Genomic DNA, 14,852 nt, shown 5'->3' with positions numbered 1-14,852 from the left:
TCACTAATAAAGAGGGAGGGGGTTGAAAAATATTTTCCCCGATCGATCCGCAGCTCAAAGCTATTTTTTTGTATCTATATAGTCGTAACAGTTACTCATAAGCCCTATAAAACATGCGAGCGCGAGGTAAAATTTTCGGAAATCGTGTATTGTGTCCTGAAAATTGACGGATCCATGCAGCACGGGCCGGCTGTGCCCCCCCCCCCCCCCTTCAGAGGCACAATCAATATTTCTTATGTAAAAATATATCGATATAATCATTTTTTTTTGCTTGTCAAATTTTCCTCGGGAAAATGTGCCCCCCCCCCTTTGAAAAATCCTAGATCTGCCTCTGAAGATTAATCATAATAAAACAAAATAATCATAACGGTACGTAGGGCCTATGGTGCACCGGGTAGCGACTTCAGTTCCGTAAACTGTTCTCCCAGCGGGCCATGCTAATACCCCGGCTTTAGCTGGGCTAACTGCGCTCAAGCATTTGAATTAGTAAATGGTAGTTCCCTTGTTTGTTTTACTAAGGACTGTTTTTGTTTATATCGATTAGCTGATATTTCTTTAATTTGATATGAATAATACCTTTTTATTGTAATCGCTATTTTACTATGTTTTATTATACAAGGACCAAGATGAAAAAAACAGTAATTACAACTCTGATCTTGTGAACCTTTTTAAATATGACTGAATGAATAAATAAATTAATTGGTATTGATAAATAGATATTCCATCGAACCTGAGGCAATGCGAACACGAAGCGCGGGCTAAATTGTTTTATGCAGTGACATGCCCCCCCCCCCCAAGTCTGAATTACCCTTACCTTATTTTATTCATTCTTCCTCCTTATATTTTTTCTTCTCCCCCCACCCTCTGCTTTCCATTATATTACTTGTTTCCCTTTCTTTCCCCCTATTATGCACCGCCAATAGGGTGGGGGCGCCCCGTTGGCCTCCTGGATCCGCCTATGATACCGGTACATCAGGCCTGTATATTATAAGCAATTGATGTTTATGTAACATCGATTAACCCCCCCCCCCCGAATGTTTCTCTTTGTATTTTTCTTTTCAACTTGTTATGGTAGTGTATACTAAACAAGTATCACGTTTGACTTTGTCCAACTTTGTGACCAAAACTTTAGTACGGTTTTCTCAGTGAAATTGATGATGACGTCTCCTGGGTGCCTCCCCCTTCACCCCACTCCTCCTTGGTCCTCTGGGCTTGGCGAATAAAATTGCGTACATATCATGGAGAGATATATCGAGGACATACAGCTAGGCGGAATTATTTGGGGAAGGGGTCTTCCATTTCTTTGTTATTCCGAAGTTCCGATGATGGTTCAGCGAATGTGCTCTATGCAAAATCACGTTTTGGCACGACTTCTAAGCGCTGGGCATGTCAACGGACAATAACAAAATAAATGCAAACATGTCATGGATCGAAATGGTAAAAAATATATATTTTAAAGAAAACCATCGTTATCAAAATTTGATGCAGTCAAACCAACATGTTTTGTTAATACCAGTTTCAACTTACATTAAAAATTATAACCCGAGGCCATATTAGCACCGGGGGTGGGGGGAGGGGGGGGGGGCAGAGAGCACTTGCACCCCCCCAAAAAAAAAAAAAAAAAAAAAATCTCAGTAGGAAAAAAATCTTTTTTTTCAAAATGGAAAGTGCCCTTCTTTCAAAATGATGTGTGCCCCTTTTCAAAATAAAATACCTTTTCTTGAAGTCAAACAATACATTTTAGGTTAGAAAATCACAAAAATTTTGGATCGCGCTTCGCACTCACATCATTTTGAAAGAAGGGCACTTTCCATTTTTTCCCTACTGGGATTTTTTTTGGGAGAGGGGTGCAAGTGTTTTGGTTACAACTTCTGCTTACAATGTTCAATTTTCAAGTTTGAATATCACAAATTTTCAGCTCGCGCTTTCCGCTTGCATCAATTATTGTTTATTCTTGGTTTCAAAACTTAGAATGTCCATCAGGTTGAAATATCACAAATGTTCGGCTCGCGCTCGCATCAATTATTATTTATTGGTTTAAAAAAGTGCTTAGATTGTCCAGTTTTCAGGTTGGAATATCGCACTCGCGTCCATTATTCAGTTAGATACACATCTTTTTCATGACAACAAAAACAATAGCTCGGAATGCTTGATTTTCAGGTCTTATTAGTACATGCAATGTCCAAAATTTTGAGCCCGCGATTTGCGCTCACAACATCTCGCAAGGATGCTCTTTTAACAATAATTTGCGCGGTAATAATTGACAAAAAGCGAGTTTCACAACTTCAGATTTAAAAGTGTTTCCAAACCGCTTGCTTGCTACGCTCGCTCCCGGAAAAATAAAGCCTGATTACATATTTAATCAATCAGAAAAGACTTCAAAAAGGCTTTGCTCAACTTAATTAGTATAAAACGCACAACTACTTAACGCAGATGATAATCTCATGGTGAAAATTTCAATTGCATAAAAAATACATATTAATGCCCTCTTTTGCCCCCCAAATGAAAATACGTTCCGCCGCCCCTGATTATCATCCATCGCACTTGCTGGTATTTTTATTTATCGTCATTCCCCCCTCTCAAAGAAAAAACTTATACTTTTGCCCTTTATTTAGCCTGCGATGGAACTTGCAGGAAATTTTATTTAAACGCGAGCATATCAAACAGGATGCAAATGGAGGTCTATTCAGCCGGGCATTATTTATACGCTTTGGATTCTTGTTTGCCTAGAAAATGTGAATATTTCAAGAGTTCTTATATTTTCACTACATCTTTGTCCTTATTTCTCTATATCCGTAGCTCCACCATGCGCGTATTCGAGGGCCCTCGGGGCACGCCCCCCCCCCCCCCCGGGTAGGCGAAAAAGGGGCGCCAAAAATAGGGAGAAAAGGGGAGGAAAAAATGAGGGAAAGAACAATAGAAAGATAAAAGGGGGAAAGAAAGAGTGGAGGAAAACAAAAGAGGGAAAGGGGAGCGCCGAATTGATGTTCGCCCTAGGGAGGGGGGCGCCCAATTGATAATCGACCTATAGGGGCGCCGAATTTAAGTCCAACATAGATAGGGGAGCCGAATTGATGTTTGACATTGGGGGCATCGACTTGATGTCCGAATTAGGGAGGCGCCGAATTGATGTTCGACCTTGGGGGTGCCAATTGATGTTCAGCCTAGGTGGGGGGGGGGGGCGAATTAATGTTTTACCTCGGGGCGCCGTATAGATGTTCCACATAGGAGGGGCTGCATTGAAGTTCGGCATAGGGGCACCGAGGGGGCGCCGAATTGATGTTCAAACTAGGGGCTGGGGCGCCGAATCGATATTTTCCATAGTGTTGCCGAATTGATGTTTGACATAGGGGGGCGCCGAATTGATGTTCAACATAGGGGGTGGCAAATTGATGTTCAACCTAGGTGGAGGGGGGGGGGGCGAATTAATGTTTTACCTCAGGGCGCCGTATAGATGTTCGACATAAGAGGGGGCCGCATTGAAGTTCGACATAGGGGCACCGAGGGGGCGCCGAATTGATGTTCAACCTAGTGGCTGGGGCGCCGAATTGATATTTTTCATAGGGTTGCCGAATCGATGTTTGACATAGGGGGTGCCGAATTGATGTTCAACCTAGGGGGTGCCTAATGGATGTTCACCACACGAGGGCGCCTATTTTATGTTTGTCCCGGTGCGCCAAATTCAGGTTCAATTAACCAAGGGAGAGGGGGGTGGGCGCCAAATTCATATTTGCTCGCATCAAATACTCATCCTGTTCATGATTACCAAAAGTGCCTATAATTTTAGATCAGAATACAAAAAAAAATCATCCTACTCTACGTTCTCGCATTAATTGTTTAGTAAGGTGACGATCCTGTTCATGGTTAGATAAGTGCTTAGAATGTCCGACTTTGGATCGAAATATAAAAAAAAAATCAGCTCGCGCTTCACGCTCGCATAAACTGTTTTGTTAGTGCTCATCTTGTTCATGATAATCGAAAATGCTTACTCGAATGTCCAAATATTAGGTAAGAATATGAAAAATTTTCATCTCGCTCTTTGCGCTCGCATCAATATTGTTTAGTTAGATGACAATCCTGTTCATGATTACCGAAAGTGCTTAGTCGATGTCAAAATTTTAGGCCAGAATATCAATAACTTTTTAAGCTCGCGCTCCGCGCTCGCACAATTGTTTAAATAGATACCCATCCTTTCCATGGCTATAAAATATGCTTAGAATTTCCAGTTTTGGGTCAGAATACCAAAAATTTTACGCTCGCGCCTCTCGCTCGCATTAAATGATTTGTTAGATACCCATCCTTTTCATGATTACCCAATAATGCTTAGAATGTCCAAATTTTAGGTCAGAATATCAAAAAAATTTAACGCACGCTTCGCGCTCGCATTAATTATTTAGCTAGATACCTATCCTGTTCATGGTTATAAAAAGTGCTTATCATGTCCAGTGTTGGGTTGGAAATTCAAAAATTGTCAGCTCGCACTTCGCGATCGCATAAAATGTTGACAGATACCCACCCTGTTCTTGATTACCAAAAGTGCTCATAGATTTTTCAAAATTTTAGGTAAGAATATGAAAAATTCTCATCTCGCTCTTTGCGCTCGCATCAATATTGTTTAGTTAGATGACAATCCTGTTCATGATTACCAAAAGTGCTTAGTCAATGTCAAAATTTTAGTTTAGAATATCAATCACTTATAGGCTCGCGCCTCGCGCTCGCACAAACAATTGTTTAAATAGATACCCATCCTTTCCATGATTACAAATTAGAATGTCCAGTTTTGTGTTGGAATATCAAAAAAATTAAGCTCGCGCCTCGCGCTCGTATTAGATCATTTGTTAGATACCCATCCTGTTCATGATTACCCAATAGTGCTTAGAATGTCCAAATTTTATGTCAGAAAATCAAAAATTTTCAACTCGCGCTTCGCGCTCGCATTAATTATTTAGTTAGATACCCATCCTGTTCATGATTATAAAACAAATGTAAAAAGTGCTTATAATGTCCAGTGTTGGGTTGGAAATTCAAAAATTGTCAGCTTCCACTTCGCGATCGCATAAAATGTTGATAGATACCCACCCTGTTCTTGATTACCAAAAGTGCGTATAGATTTTTCCAAATTCTAGGTAAGAATATGAACAATTTTCATATCGCTCTTTTCGCTCGCATCAATATTGTTTAGATAATACATATACCCATCATGTTCACGGTTGCAATAAAACTCAGAATGTTCGATCGGAAAAGAGATGAAAATATCCCCTCCCCTATTGGCGAAAGCTGGATCCGCCCCCGGTTAAGAAATTACAGCTCCCGCACATAATTTTAGCATGGTCTACCACTCTGATGAGAAGTTGAACTAAATTGAAACCCCAAAATGCTTAAAATTCTGTGCTTTCTGGTCGCATTTATTTTTTTCAAAAGGTGGTTAAAACATATTCATGGATGTTTTTTTTTCATGAACACATTAAAAAGTGGTCTTCGATGCATTTTTCACGTGATTATGAAATACGATAATTCAAACTGCATTTAAGGCACCTATGATTGCCGTGCTGGGCGGGTCGGGGTGCCATTTTCCGAAAAGTTCACAGGGGCGCCAAAATAGTCGGGCTCAATCATGGATCCTGGATACGCGCATGTCCGTTGGGCATCGTTTCCAACATTGTACCTCCTTATCTATACCGGCGTGATACTAGGCGCTAGTCCATGGATCGGATCGGTTTACTTCCATTTCGTCGTGATGCCAACTCGTCCAAATGCCAACTCGTCTACTATCATTATTTGGTCTACCATCAGTTCGTTCACTATCCACATGCATGCATTCCGTCTAATAACCATCTGATCCAATAGTCATTTAGTCCATATACAATTTGGTTATTGGACGTGTTATTGTGCAAAATGAATGAAAATGAATTGGATACTGGACTAACTGGACCAAATGGTTGTTCGATGAAATGTTGATGGACGGATTGGCATTGCATGGACTAAATGAAAGTAGACCATGTGGTGAATGGATGAGTTGGCAGTTGACGAATTGGCAATTTACCAATGGACCTACTAGTACTAGGCCACTGAATTGAACTTGTCATATGCCATAACACCTAAACTGCTTCCTTATATCCGATACCCCCTCCATCCTAAAGGGAAGGAGGAGAGAGAAGAAAGGAAGAAAGAAATAGATTGTTGAAAGGGAATCAAAAGAACGATCAAAAGGGAATTTGAACGCAACATAATATTATACTCTGTTATTGTTTGAATCGTTTCTCTCTCATGAAATTTATATTTTGAATATATATCGTTTCAGTCATTCTCATTATTTTACTGCATAGCGAATTACAAAACGTCCTATCCTCGTTTCCGCTAACCACACATGACATTATTTATCATTTTATTATTATCATGCAATGAAATTCATACTGTTTTTACACGCTGCGTCGGCTGCCACTTGACTACCTTGTAAATATTTTTCTGATGATATTCAGTTGAAATCAGTGGCGTTCAAAATAAGGCTTGGTGCTGTATGGATTCCCAAATTTGTCACGGCCAAGAAAAAAAAGGAAAGAGAGAAGGGAAACTATTATCTGAATATCATGTCAAAATCTATCATAGATTACCAAAAAAAAAAAACAAGATTTGTGCCCTATATGTATATCTGGCCCCTTCATATTTGTTATGTTCATTATTTACGCCACTGGTTAAAATTAAATTCAACTTAAAACATTTTCCCTTTATCATTGCATTATACATTCATGAATAGTGAAAGCATGTTCATAACATCTTTCTGTATTTTTCGCTGTTTATACAATTCCTAACCTTAGGTTGTGTGTATTCCTTATGTTCGCATTCTCAATGTTATTTTCTCTTTATTTCAATATTATTCTCACAAACTTTATTATGGTATGCATATTCAAGAAAGTATTACTTGTTTGCTTGCCCCATGACAGCTTTGCCTTCACTTTTGCAGATCGGAGTGTCTCTCAGTCAGTATTCAGAGCTATTACTGTATTCTCCTTGACCCCCCCCCCCTGTGAGTTGTAAACAGTGGCGCAGCTACGGGGGGGCCTGGGGGGGGCACATGCCCCCCCCCCCTGAGATTTGGTGTGCCCCCAGGTGCCCCCCCCTGAAAAAAATTGGCACAGTAAAAAAAAAAGGAGAAAGAAGAAAAAAAAGGAAAAGAAGAAGAAAGACAGAAGAAAAAAAGAAGAAGAAAATAAGAGGAGGAAGACGAGTGAATGAAATAATGTGAAGGGAAGACTTGCAAAAAAAAACAAATCTTTCATGTTACTATATAAAACTTTTGCTTGCGCTTCGCGCCAGAATTGCCTGTTCAATGAAATTCATATCTTGCTCAATAGGCTGATATGGAGAAAGTTTTGAAGTCAAAATACAAAATATATTTTAGCTCGGACATCGAGCTCTCACCAATTTTTTTTCATTAACAAATTTAAGTGTTCTAGCTGTAAAATGTCCCTTTTATAGTCTACATATCAGCATTTTTAAGCTCACGCTGCGTGGTCAAATTGTTTGATTTGCCAAGTTCTTATTGTCTACGTGTATTTCATAATGTTCCATTAAACAAATGTATTCAGACTGCCCAGATTCTAGGTCTAAATCTAAAACATGCGCGATAGCCTGCATGTTCTTTATATTAAATGTACTTAAATTATCCAGTTTCACATCAGAATATCAATAATTGTCTGCTCACGCTTCACGATCGCCAATTAACTATATCCTATTTATGATTTACAAAATATGAATAGAGTGTCCCGCTTTTAGGTCTAAAATCTCAATTTTCTTCCTCTCGCGCTTCGCGCTCGCATCAATTGTTCAGTTACATACCTATCCCATTTATTAATACAAAAAGTACTTAGAATGACAATTTTTTAGGTCGGAATGTCAAAAAAAAAAATTCTCGCGCTTCGCGCTCGCATTATTGAAATATATACCGTCTTCGTGGGTAACTGTAAGCAGTCCTTAACAGGTCCCTTTTCGATAATGCTAGAACAGTTAATAAAAAATTCTGCTCGCGCTTGGCCTTCGCAGTAACCATCTAGTTACATACAAATCTTGTTTAGGATCACACATAACATTGCACAGAATATTACATTTTCAGGACAAAGTACATTAAAGTAACAAAAAAAAAACGCTCGCGCTTCGCGCTCGCACTTTTTATAAGGCTTATGAGATTATTTCATGTTTATGTTGTCCTATAAGAATAAAACTAAGAAGTGACTGATCGGGGGAAATATTATAGGTGAAGACAATTTCGGGCCCCGTCCCATATTGGCGAAAGTCGGATCCGCCCTTGTGACACATACACACACAACGGAAAAAATGGTGCCCCCCCCCCCCCCTGAAAAAGCAAGGACCCCCCAGTGCCCCCCAAGGAAAAAAATCCTAGCTACGCCACTGGTTGTAAAACACCCGGGTAAAACACCCATAAAGGCAAAATAATATATTTTTATCGGCAACATATTTGCATCACATCACCATAAATTAAATACATCAGAATAGGCGTATACCCATTGAACCTCGCCAGAATGGGCTTGCCCAAAAATTTCAAACACAAATTTCTTTTTTTCCCCGAAAGTCATCACCGCTTGGAAGTAGGCGACTTTCCCGCCCCAAAATATTCTTATTCCTACAATAGTGCAATCCGTCACGAACACCATGCACGATTGGCCTTTGATAACTGATCTCCAAAATAGTTGAACCATATTCCAACACTTTCTACGATCAATACGATCGCCTTGACTGATCTGATACTTTCTGATACGATTAATTATTCCGCGATTATATGCCTCTTGGAAGCGGGGGGGGGGGGAGCTGGGGATGCGGCATGTATTATTTTCCATGGGCAGCACCCCCTGGAATTCTGATAGGTGTCAAATTTGAGAAATGTATGGAATGACCAATGATTTTTTCTTTTGCTTTGTCAATTTTTTTTCTGCAGGTAACCCCACCAAAAAAAAAATCGTGACAGTGTGAACTGAGCACATTTTTTTTTCAATCATAAAAAATGATTATTATATTATTTTCCCCATGAGTTGTGAAATTTTGACACGCCGGGATCTCCTTGGTCCCAATCCCAATATGAAGAATACATTTCCTCGGCTATAAAACAACAGTTATCATTCGTTTTTCCTATATTTATAGCAGGAAAATGGGAGTCCCAATTCCCGGTTCCACTTTCATTGCTAAATAAGTCTACGTTATGCCAATTAGTCCAGGATAGGCCCCATAGACAAGGGGTCGAACCTTGTTTTTTTAGATATACAATGTTTTTTGATGGTTTCTTGTCAATTCGAGGGTGCTGATTCCGAATCTGAATGATGCCACTCTTGTAACCTTGAGCATTTCCCGCAAATTGGCAAAATCCAATATGGCCGCCAAAATATGCAAATTACCCATGAAAATCATAAAATTGCCAACACATTAGCTATAAAATGCATGTAGGTGTTGTGCAGAAGTGAAGTACCAATTGGAAAAGCGATAATTGACAAAATATTTATTTTATTGATATTCAAAATGGCCGCCATAACCCCTGTATACTTTATTATGTAGAATATGAATGGGGAAAATATTTTTTCAAACAAGAGCACTATTATTGCATGTGATTGTGACCTGCGAGTGGACTACTGTCTGAAAACATGACTATTAACAAAACTATGTCATTTGTATATCTAATGTGATAAATGCTGTATTATGATATTCAAAATGGCTGTCATAGACCCCTTATACTGTGTACAATATATAAAAGGGGACAAATAATTTTCACAACCTTTGAATTTGTTTGACTTTAAAATGCCAATAACTGCGAAATATTGGTGTAACACTGTCTGACAACAAGGATTTCTAACGAAACATATCATTTCCCTTGCAATTTCGGTAATTATGCTGCATGTTGACATTCAAAATGGCTGCCATAGGCCCTATCTGTATTATGAACAAAGCGAATGAAGAAACTAATTTTCACAAGAGTAAAAACAATAAAATGAATGTAATTGTAATCTATACGAGTGAAATATTGTCTAAACACCTGATTTCTGGCGAAACATATCATTTCATTTTTCATGCATGAGATAAATGCTGTATTGTAAAATTCAAAATGGCCTCTATGGGCCCTTACAGTATTATCTACAATGTAAATGGGGACAAATACTTTTGAAAGAATTAGGATTTGCCTGACTATGAAATCCATATAATTCTGTTGTATAAGGAAAATATTGTTTGAAAACGTGATTTTTTTAATGAAATATAACATTTCCTCTCCCATAGGTGATAAATACTGTATTTTGACTTCCAAAACGGCCGCACAAGCCCCTACAAATTCTGTAACATGCGTATAGGGAAACTAATCATCACCAGAATGAGAACCAAAAACGCACGTAACTATGTGATGTATAGGTAAAATTTGGTCTTGAACATGATTTCTGACTAAATACATCACAAAATGGTTGAGAAGGTAATAAAGGCCTTACTTTGAAATTCAAAATTGCTGCCATAGCCCAAAGTAGTATGTACATTGTAACTGGGGACAGATAATTTTGACAAAATTTTTACTATGAAAATGGCTTAATTTTGATGTAAGTGTTAAGTATTGTCTAAACCCAATGATTTCTAACGAAATATATCATAGCTTGTGTCATAAAGGTGATGAATGCAGCCTTTTAAAAATGAAAAATGGCCGCCATAGTCCCTTATCTTAATATGTAAAATTTGAATGGGGAAAGATAATTTCCACAAAGAAACATATTGCAGCCATTTTGAAATTTAAATATAGCATTTATCATCTAAATAACATAAGAAATTATCTATTTGGTTACAAAATCATATTTTCAGACGATATTTCACTGATACATGCAACACCATTTAGTCAAGCAAAGGCAAATTCTGTTAAAATTATATGTTCCCATTCACAAAGTACATAATAGGCCTACCGTTAGGGCCTGTAGCGGCCATTTTGACTTTCAAAATACATTAATTATCACCTACCTGGCAGAATGAATGATATATCTTGTTAGGAATTATGTTTTCAGACAATATTTTACTCTTAAATCACAATTATATGCATGTTATGGTGCTGTTTCATGTGAAAATTTGTTTCCCAGATCGATTGTACATAATACAGTCAATGTCTTTTGGCGGCCATTTTGAAAGTCAAAATACAATATTTAACACAAATATGAAACCCGAATAATATATTTCGTTGCAAATTATATTTGTAGACAGTATTCCACTAATTTACCACAAAAGAATACGTTTTAGTGCTCACCTTGTGATTGTTTTTGTCCTCTCTCACATCGTAGATCATAATTTTAGGGCCTTTGGCGGTCATATTAAATATCAAAATACAGGGTTTATCACATACATGGCATGTTAAATAATAAATTTCGTTAACAATATTGTTTTTAGTCAGTATTCCACTCGTTTATCTCAACAAAATGCATTTTAGTGCTCACTCTTGTGATTTTTTTGTGTCACCATTCACATTGTACATAATAGTGTTAGGGCTTTTGAAGGCCATTTTGAATATCAAAATACAGGATTTATCACATAACTGACATAACAAATGATATATATCGTTAGCAATCATGTTTACAGACATTGCTTCACTCATAGATCATAATTACTTGCATTTCAGTGCTCAATTTTGTAAAAATTAATTTTTCCCATTCATATTGTACAGGCGTCTATGATGGCGGCCATTTTGATATCAAGAAAATAAATATTTTGACAAAAATCATTTTTTCAGATATTATTTCACTCCGGCAGCACAATTGCATGTACTTTAAAGCCAATGTGTGGACAATTTTATGATTTTCATGGGTAATTTGAATATTTTGGCGGCCATATTGGATTTTGCCAATTTGCAGAAAATGCTCAAGGTTACACGAGTGGCATCATTCAGATTCGGAATCAGCACCCTCGAATTGACAAGAAACCATCAAAAAACATTGTATATATAAAAAAAACAAGGTTCGACCCCTTCTATCCTGGACTAAATCAAGATGTGAGTGATGTCTTTGTCCTGCTCACGTCGCCACGCACCATTCACATTTTTTCAACAGTTGAACTGCTCGTGCACACACTGTATGCGTGTATCCCGGAGGCCTATCTTCCTCTCATTTGTTGCAATAAAAGTTCATCTTTCCATCTATTTTTAATTGTTTATTGTTTATTTAATAAGGGGTAGCCCATTCAACAACAGCTCCCATGGGGCGCCCCTATCTATTATTCGTCATTGGTATCCATTTGTCTTTGTCCATCCATTCTTGGGGTTAGGCCTATACATTCATCGGATGATCCATTCATATATATGCCTATTCATCCATCTATTCATTATTTCAGTCATCCATCCATCCATCCACTGATGGATTGATTAGGCATATAGGCTACCCCCACCCTCCCCATACTGGAGAAATACTCTGCGACCCATTCTCTGGAAATCCTTATTGATACACGTTTCAAAGCAGACGTAAATCCCCTCGGACGTTGCTTCTCCAAGTTTGCTTAGTCTTCTTTCACGTACTTCGTTGCCCTGTTTCAAACGGCATGACTTGTAAAGTTCTGTTGTAAAACATGCCGGTCGGCCCCCGGGGTCGGCTCCGAAATTCACCCCTCTGCATACCTAGAGCGCAACGGTTCTACCATAGACCATAGCGCCGCGCAATATGGAATATACTCAACTTCTCATTACTCCACATCTAGCTACAAGCTTTCTTGTGTGGCTGCAAGAATAAGAGTTTTCTGAGAAATCTTGCCCCTTACGTCTACCCCCCCCCCTAATTTTGTTTTGCTTTCGCTCATGACGCCTCTGCTCTAGATCTGCTTGTAAAGATTGACCAAATAAACACTGTATTCTAAATTTGCAATTTGATGCATTATGGTCGCATACACACACTGTCACGGTCTACACGATGTAGACTACGCTACATACTTCGCATCAACAGGTTTCTCAGCTCACCTTTTGACCTCGCAAGTTCAGTCTAAACAACGAAGAATAATCCTACTTTCATGTCAATACTGTGTGTCCTCCATGGTCCCATCAACTTTTATCTTCCTTTTATGTTTTACTATTTTGTATCCCGCCCTGGAAATAATCGTTTTTCTCTTCGCCCTTCCCTTTCTTCATACTCGGCCCTAGACAGAATGGGGATGGCCGTCTATATATACATGTATATACATATGAAATTTTTTCATCTCGCTCTTTGCGCTCGCTTCAATAATGTTTAGTTAAAAATTAGATGACAATCCTGTTTATGATTACCACATGTGCTTAGAATGTCAAAATTTTAGGTCAGAATATCAATCACTTGGGCTTAAAAAGTGATTGATATTCTGAACTAAAATTCTGACATTCTAAGCACTTTTGGTAATCATGAACAGGATTGTCATCATAGATATCTCTGATTGTCATCTACCTAACAATATTGATGCGAGCGCAAAGAGCGAGGTGGCCGTCAAATCAAACTCGGCCCTTGCCCTTCTTTGGGATTCTCGTATCTCTTTTAGTCTTGGAGTACTTTCAGATTCATGACATTAGATTCCGAAAGTAAGCCGTATTGGGCAATCCTTCGCTTCGTCATTCACGTTCGATAATCCTTATTCACGTACGATACAATCATGGAGCTATAGCTCCATATAATATGCTTGTCCAGTGTGTGCTATCGCTAATAGTGGATTATGTTTAAGGTAAACGTGCATGCAGAGCGCAAGCATATCGCTAGCTAGTCCACCTCCTGGACTGTTGGTATTTTGTACGATACGACTACCAAACACAACACACTACATCCCCATAACACGCATACACACACCCCCTGAATAGTCACACGAAACTACATTCTTTTACGGGGAAAGTGAATCAGTGGGTTAGATGAATCACTGGGGGTAAGTGAATCAGTGGAGGGTGTGTGTGTGTTGGTTATGTGTGCGCGTGGGGGTACCGGTACGGTCCGATAAGGTTTGCCCCTGGTTTGCCCAATCAATAAAAATCGTCCAGGACGTGGACTAATCGCTAGCCGGCTAGCATCGGCTCATTGAGCTTGCACGCAACGTTCGGTGTTTGCTTCTACTCAGCTACTTCTGCACACAGCGCTGCACTTTGTTGATACGGGGATTTCTTGATACGGCGCATGCGCCATGACGTATTTCATCAATATGCATGAGGTTGTAATGAATATGCATGATTCGAACGGTGTTCTAATATCAATTTATTTGTTAACTCGAGAGGGCGGAAACAAAATATATCGGTTAAACGATATATTATAATATATATTTCACCCCTCAATATCATGAAAACAGAAGAGTTATACCAATTTCTTTTGAGTGATAAAGTAGAGCATTGATATAGATATTTAATGAAAATAATATCTTTACAATTGATTCACTGACCTTGTCTGAGATCAACCAATCATACACTATACCTTTAAAGCCAAAATTTCAAGTATATTTTACTCAGTATTTTGCAAAAGTAAAATACTTATCCATCTTTGGTATTCAATTGCATTTTTTTTTGGCTAAATATTTTGCTTAAATGTAAGTCAGCCATCTACTAGACTTAAGTCTACATATACAAAAATGATACGCACAGAAATACATTCACACATTTGGCACTATTTGGCTCAAAATTTATAACATCACAATGGGTATTAGTATTTAGTTCAATTTGGATAAGGTAAATTCTGAGATCTGATCTGCATACAAGTTTAAGCATTTTGATAAGCCAGCCAAATTGCTAAGTAAAATACTTACAAAATCAAAACTTAGAATTTAATAGGCGCGGCCGAGGTATTATTTTCTTCCAGAGGACATGTACAGATTTCTTGTTGACAAAGGATGACATGATGATTATT

The sequence above is a fragment of the Lytechinus pictus genome, chromosome 15 (assembly GCF_037042905.1).
Source record: "Lytechinus pictus isolate F3 Inbred chromosome 15, Lp3.0, whole genome shotgun sequence".
In the NCBI taxonomy this organism is placed as follows: Eukaryota; Metazoa; Echinodermata; class Echinoidea; order Temnopleuroida; family Toxopneustidae; genus Lytechinus; species Lytechinus pictus.
This window is presented reverse-complemented; position numbering follows the sequence as displayed.